The sequence below is a fragment of the Morone saxatilis genome, unplaced genomic scaffold (genome assembly GCF_004916995.1).
Source record: "Morone saxatilis isolate NCDOM2014 unplaced genomic scaffold, NCSU_SB_2.0 Contig12, whole genome shotgun sequence".
Lineage (NCBI taxonomy): Eukaryota > Metazoa > Chordata > Actinopteri > Moronidae > Morone > Morone saxatilis.
The window spans coordinates 5382401-5389954 of record NW_023339674.1 but is presented as its reverse complement, the minus strand read 5'-3'; positions in this window follow the sequence as shown (position 1 = coordinate 5389954).

The following is a 7554-nucleotide window of genomic DNA, read 5'->3' as shown; positions in this document are numbered from 1 at the left end:
CACAAAGAGACTCAAAACAACCACTAAGAGATTCAAAACAACCAGATGCAGAAGTCTGCCTCCTCACCCCATTTAAAAGTTTCTGAACCCGTCCCTGGGTTCTATGCCAGTTTGACAGTTTGGGCTTTGGTAGATGGCCAACAAAGTGCTCACCTTTATTGTACCTTTATGAGGCTGAATCATGTTGTGATTAATTTGCTGCCATGCGCTTCAGGGCGCACAAAATAAAACAGGCTACGGACCAAAAGACGTTTACAGCTTTTTTGTTTATATCAACAACTGTCACAACACCAAACAAAAAAGAAATCTGCCCACAAACATTTTTTGTGTGTGTTTTGATTTGATCGACAAAAAAAGACTGAGATGTTGTTTAGGTGTGCGTGCGTGTGTGTAACTCTGCATTTATGATCAAATTTGAGTGAATTGAAAGCTAAGATGAGGAGACTGTTCTCCATATAACCACCACTGAATAAGAGAAAAAAATAAAATCACTTTATGTTGGTTGAATATAAATTCCTTTGTGGTCACTATGTTTTTATTTCATCAGGTGATGTTATGTCATTATGTTTCACAATTATTCTCACGCTATGTTCTCAGGATTACTGATTATTGTTTTTCAGAATATATTTTTTATTTTTTTTTGCCTTTATTGGATAGGACAGCTGAAGATTGACAGGGAGGGGGGAGAGAGATGATGACACCCAGCAAGGGGCCACAGGTCAGATTCAAACCCACAGCCGCTGCAGCAAGGACTCAGCCCACTGAGTATTGTTTTACTAATATTTATTAGCTGAAACACAATGTTTATTGTGTTTGTGTTGATGTGTATCTCATTTATATTCTGAAAAAAGACTCATTTGTGTTTAAAAGAAATGTTCTCATTTTAATAGAACGTGAAAACATTCATTACTCTGTGATAAATATGTTAATTTATAAATTTGTCTCCTCCAGCTCACAACAAAAATAGTTAAATAGGCTATACCAATAAATATGCATGGGCTGTTCAGTCACTTTTGTGGAACAGCTAATAAGCTTGCAAAGCTATTTTTTGCCTGTGATTATGATCAGTTAAATGCTCGTTCCTTCTGTTGACAGTGAAGACAATCAAAGGCTGTCTGTTAAAAATCAATACATTTTAAATGAGGACAAGCCATCAAAACACTTCACTGAAGATCTAAAAATATTGCTGCAGGGGTGGAAATCCACCTGACGTGTGTGTGTGCCTCTGCATCTAATATCATCTGCCAACAACAACACAAAACCCACTTAAAATGACTAAAGTTTAGTGGCAAAATGGAGCAACAGCAAATGATTGATCACATATTTGATCAGTGCGATAAATCATGAAAATCTGACTGAAATTGTCCTCTCCTGTCCCACACATGTTTCTCCCTAGTTTGTCTCACATTCATCCCAAGTAATTTTTGTTTATTTTTCTATTATGATAATAATTGAACAAGACTACAGCTATGGCTCTGTGAGGCTGTAACTGAGCAGTGCTAAAGCTCAGCTGTTAACCATATTTACCATATTGGTTCAGCCCGTTAACATCGTAATCTTTGTTAATTAGCACAAACACAAAGGACACCTAAAGTTGAAGTCATTTGTTTTGCAGGTATTTGGTTGTAAACCAAAGTGTTGGACAAATAAAACATTTGACCTGATGATAGCACTATATGAAAGGTCAGGGGGTCACCAGAGTGACTATATATATCCCGAGGGGAACATAAATGTCTGCATGAAATACTATTACAATCTATTCAGTAGTTGTTGACAAATTTCAATCAAGACCACCAACATCAACCTCGGGGAGTCGCTGGAGGAAAACTCACTATGATTCATCCTCTGGGGAACATGAATATTTACACTAAATGTTAAAATATGTTACTTCTTTAGTGATGCAGTCGGTCGGAGATTCAGTTTTACTCGAAGCGGCTAATAAATCACTACTCGAGGATGTTAGGAGCTCTTCAAGTCATAAAGCTGATGTCTTTGTGTTTAAGGCTTTTATAAATCAATTGAAGGTCTTAGCTATCTATCATCTTTATTTTAGTTTCAGTCATAAAATATGTGAAACTTGCAGAAACCCAGAATCCTCTCATCTCTCACCTTTCCTTTCCTTTCATCTTGTTTTCTTCTCTTTGTGTTTCTTATTGTTTCATTTGGCTTGTTTTCCTTTATTTTCTTATCTGCTCGTATCTTTCCTTTCCTCACATCCTCTCTCCTTTCTGCTCCTCCCCTTTTCCATCTCCTCTTTCCTCTCCTTTCTAGTCTTTCCCTCTCCTCTCCTCTTGCCACTCTCTTTTCTCCTTCCCTCTCTCCTCTCTTCCTTTCACTCTCCTTTCTCCTTCCCTCTCTCCTCTCTTCCTTTCACTCTCCTTCCTCCTTCCCTCTCTCCTCTCCTCTCCTCTCCTCTCCTCTCCTCTCCTCTCCTATGATTAGCTGCAGCTCTGTAGGTTACCATAGCACCCGAGAGAGAAAAAGTCAACCCACACAGAGTCTCCTGCCTACCACTCATTATCTTCCTCTCTCTCGTTCTAGTCTGCCATTGTGTCTTTCCTCTTGCTCTCTCAGTCTATCTCATCTCTCTCGCTGTCCCTCCTGCCTCCTGCCATTCTTCTCAACAAGACGCCATTATCGCTTTTTAATATTGTTTAAATCCGGTGGTGAATTTTGTACATCTGTGCTCACCTGAGTGTGTCTGTGTGTGTGCATAAATGCTTGGTTATGAATATGCAGATATGTTCTGCCCAACATGACAACTCAGCCTCACTGTCCGCCTACACAGGATGCCCATGGACACACACACACACACACACACACACACACATACATATCCACAGGAAAGAGTGGGCTCTAACTGGACCCTCCAGACTCTTCAAAGTTGTTGACAGTAGTCAGCTAGAGAAGGCCACTAATGTGTGTGATGTCTTCTGTTCGGTTTGATTGTTTTTAGTTCTTTCTGAACAGTTAAGTGTCGGTAACTGCTATTGAGTAGGCTAAATGCTAACAGAGCATTCAGTTGAAAATTTGTGTGCGTCATTGTTAAGAAGTCACTGTTTGTGTGTATATGAGAGAGAGAGAGAGAGAGAGAGAGAAAGAGTGAGTCATTGGAGAGCCTTCCCAACCATTACCCAATTAGATGAGGCGGTTTGGGGTTGCCAGTTGACGACAGCCTGCGGTTATTACATGTTAAAACCAGTTTATGTAGACATCTATATAGTGTCCATGGTTGTGTGGCTTTACAACTCGTGCAACATGTAACACCTCATAAAGTAAAACTCCTTTTGTGACTCCATAAGTCTGATAAACCGCCTCAAGTGAGTCACTTGAGTCAGCGCCTTGAAAAAAATGATTGTGTGGAGTCAGAAAGAAGTTAATGCAGCCTTGAGCCGCTACTATCATAGCACACCTTAAGTTGCATTGTAGGCGGCAGGTTTCGATAATAAATAAAAGGTACAATATTTCTGGTTATGTTACATCAGTTTTGATACTTTCTTTTTTTAACTGTCCATTGTCAGTCTGGCAATGTTATAGGAATCTACAAAAACTAAAACAGGAACGCTCCAGTAGCTCAACTGGTGGAGTTGGCGCCCTATGTGCCGAGTCCTTGCTGCAACGACCATGGGTTCGCGTCCAACCTGTGGTCCTCTTCTCCGTTTTATTCCCTCTCTCTCCCCCCTTTCCTGTCACTCTACTGTCACTATCATTTAAAGGCAATAGAAATCTCTCCAAAAAACTGTAAAATAACAACAAAACAGCTAAAACCTCAGGAAGAGTAACAGAAGAGGGATTTAGAATGAACAAGTATAAACTTGGAGTGAGCGGAAAGAGAAGGGGAAAAAGGGGGGAGGACGAAGAGGATTAGAGGAAGGACATGAGGTGAAAGAGAGGAAATCAGTCTGCTCTGGCAGTCCATAGTTTCCAGTGATCTTTCAGAATACCATCTGCTGTCTGCTCCATTCACTATTTACTGTATTAAATAATCCATGTGGTCCGACGATCAGCAGGATGCTTCGCTGCTGATGAATAATGGTTGAGGACGTGGAATCTGGCAAATTTGGTCAGCCAACATTTGTATGTGGGGCCCGTGTGAGTATTAGAAAAATGGTCCCTATATGGGATTGTCCACAGGTTCCTCCATAAAGGCCTCATGTCAAGAGCCGACACAAACTTTATGCAGGATTACACTGAGTGTTAGGTTGATTCTAAGGGCCCATAACTGACAGGGGCCCTAGAAAATGATTAGATAATTTGGTGATGAACTAATCATCACCTAATGATACATAGTCATCCATTAGGAATTATTAGGGAAGTACCTCTTAACGATTAATCGCCTGATTAATTTCTTACTAATGTCTTAATTATTTCATCATTAACTGATCATTAGCTACTCTATAAAATGTGATTAGTTGTTAGCCTACTCATTAAAGCTGCGGTAGGTAACTTCTAGCTCTAAAGAAATAACCTTTTGTCATATTTGCTGAAATGTTCACTATATCCTGACAGACTCCTCCAGCTTTAACTAATGATTCACTGGTGTTCCCTCTGCATTTGTGCCTTAGTAACTATTCAAAAAATGTATCCCTTATTGTAAAGTGTTACCAAATAAAAGCATAAAACAAACATGATTATTCTTTTTTGAATGCTTCTAATTCCTCATAAAACCTTTATTAAGCTGAATTTTTCAACATATTTTAAATCATGTGTTTACATCCATATTTGGTGGCACGTTTCTGCCACCAGTGGAATAGCTGAAAGTTACAGGATGTTCTCATTTATGTTACAAACTCCCACTCATTAAAACGCTCCATAGTGATACTAGTGGTCAACTACTTCACAGGGTTAACCTTGTGTTTGACCAGTGGTGGTACTATCTGTGATCTAAACTCCCCCATGCATTAATGAGGATGCACATGTACAATGCGGGTTAGAAAAGATTAAAAAAAAACCTTATTAATGTCAAATAAGGAAGGTTAGACCCGAATGATATTCATATATACATTTTACTTCGTCATAGTTGTCATTTTGGAGTCTAATTTCTAAATTCAGTGACACATCCTGGCTAGATTTAGTTCTATAAACTATAAAAGCTCAAAAAATCTCAGAAAACGCAAATGGTTTATGATGTTGTGTTTTAACAGCAAATACAAAAAGAATTGTGAGGCGGCGTGGGCTGTCCTTGGTCAGAAAGTTAATGGAGTTTTGCTCAGTTATTCAGCACAAACAACACAACAGGTGTGGGTAGGTAGAGAGAGAATATGTGTAATAACATTCAACTGTCAAGTTGAAAACGCAGTTGCTTCCTTGCTGATGTTTAAATTTACATGCATGTATGGAGAGTGCGAGGCAGGAGTTAGATGTTAATCACATGCTGTAGTCACAGATTACAGCAGTTTACCAAAACAGCCTCTGAACATGCAGCTGAAAGGGACGCTGGGTGATTTGTATGGACAATCGTGAGTCATGTGGATGACAGTTTGGAGAATTTATTCAAATTAAACGCTGTTGTGAATTTGTATGTTAATTAGTTCGCAACTGATCACATAAGGATTGATCATTATGACAGATTAAAGGCTTTAAATAGTGTTAGTGTGTGTGTGTGTGTGTGTGTGTGTGTTGTGTTGTGATGTGTGTGTGGAGTTCTGTGTGTGTATTTACTTGCATGCAAGCAGGTGGAGCCCTGGTTCCAGTGGTTGAGTTGTCACATTGTGTCACATAATACAGATTGGCATATGTGTGTGTGATAACATTGTGGGAATGCACCTCTCATGGAATGACGCGGTTTATTTTAAGGTTAGCTTTGACTTTGGTTGTATTTAGATTAAACCGTTGGGGTCAGGTATGTAGTGTTAAGATTAAGGATTGGTTTGAAGTCAGGGAATGTAATGTGAATCAATACAAGTCCTCAAAAGTTATAAAACAGCTTCACGTTGGGGGTGTGTGTGATGTGTGTGTGTGTAGGATGTTGTGTGTGTGTGTGTGTGTGAAGTTGTGATGTGGAGTGCATGAGAAGAGAAGACTGGAAGAGGCACTTCCATTTCCCTTTTTTTACTTATTTCCTTTTTTAGAACAAAGCTGACACAGTTGGGGCAAGCTTAAGAATCTAGTTATTTCTTTATCTCTCGAAATTTTACTTTTAATTTAAAAAAATTTTGAAAAGTTATGAAGCTTGTGTCCCTTGTTTAGTTTAGGCAATTGTTTCATAAGTGTGTTTTATTTATTTTATTACATGTATTGACTTTATAACAAGTCTGTTTTTTTTATGCAGCAATTCTTCCTTTAAATTCCTTTCAGGAGACGATACTCAACAACCTTGAACATTACATACAATTTTACACACATTGTCCTGTGTAATTGTTAGTCTTATGTTGTGAACAACTTGATCTTCTGAAAGTGATACGTTACTAACTACTAGCTGTCTCATTATTCAAGATCTATATAATTCTTATTTGAGAAAAGACCTTTGGAATCATTTGACACAGATGTATGAAATGATGTCATTAATAAAATACAGCAGGTAATGGTATGTGCTTGATTGGATAGATAGAATAGATATGATAGATCGATAGATAGATAAAGATAGATAGATAGATAGATAGAGAGAAGATACGATAGATAGAAGACAAAACTTCCGTCTAATACCCTTCATCACGTCCTACTCTTCCGTGCTCCGAGCTCCCATTAGTTTCCATGGTAACAGAGTGTTGCTGAGCTGGTCGTCAGGCTGCCCCACTCAGCCGCATAGCTCTCTAACACACGCATACACACATACATTGGCTGCACATACCACTTTCTTACTTATACCACGCTCATTCCCCATAGACCCTCAACACGCAGACACACACACACAGACGCACAACAACACACAGCGTTACAGTTGCATTGACTCAACTCAAGGACACAACTCACAGTATGACACACATACAGCTGCGTTGGTTGTTTGGGGGATTTATATACCATGACGAGCTATCTGATCACTCATGCTTTCTTCGACACATGAGAAGTGTGCTGATTGTGTGTGTGGTGTGTGTGTGTAGTGTGGGGTTGGGTAGTGTAATAGTATATGTTCCCCAAAAAGTCGGGATAGAGACGAAAGGTCCTCTTTTTACTTCTTTTGCATAGTACCAGTGGGACTGATAAGATGCTTGCAGACATGAGTCCCCAACCCAGGATAAACAGGCACAAGTATATATTTACATATTCCTATCAAACTGGTCCTCGGAAGGGTAGAAATCACAACACCCATGCATTAAAACTCAGTCGGACATGGTTGTGTATGGGTACCCGCCCGACTCAGAGCGCTGCAGAGAAAAGACAGAAACAGAAATACACAAAGTAGTTAGAGCAAAGCATTCTGGGATAGCATGGATAACTCCCTGGGCTTGTCTGCAAGAGGCTCTCTTTCTTTCTCCCTCTCGTTTGCCTTCTTAAGCTCTGACTCTTTCTTTCTTTCACTTTTTTTCCGCACCGTTTTTCTTCTGCTCTATTTCTCTCTTTTCTTTCTCCTCACTGATTATCTCTGTAACCGTCTCTTTCCCTCTTCTTCTTTCA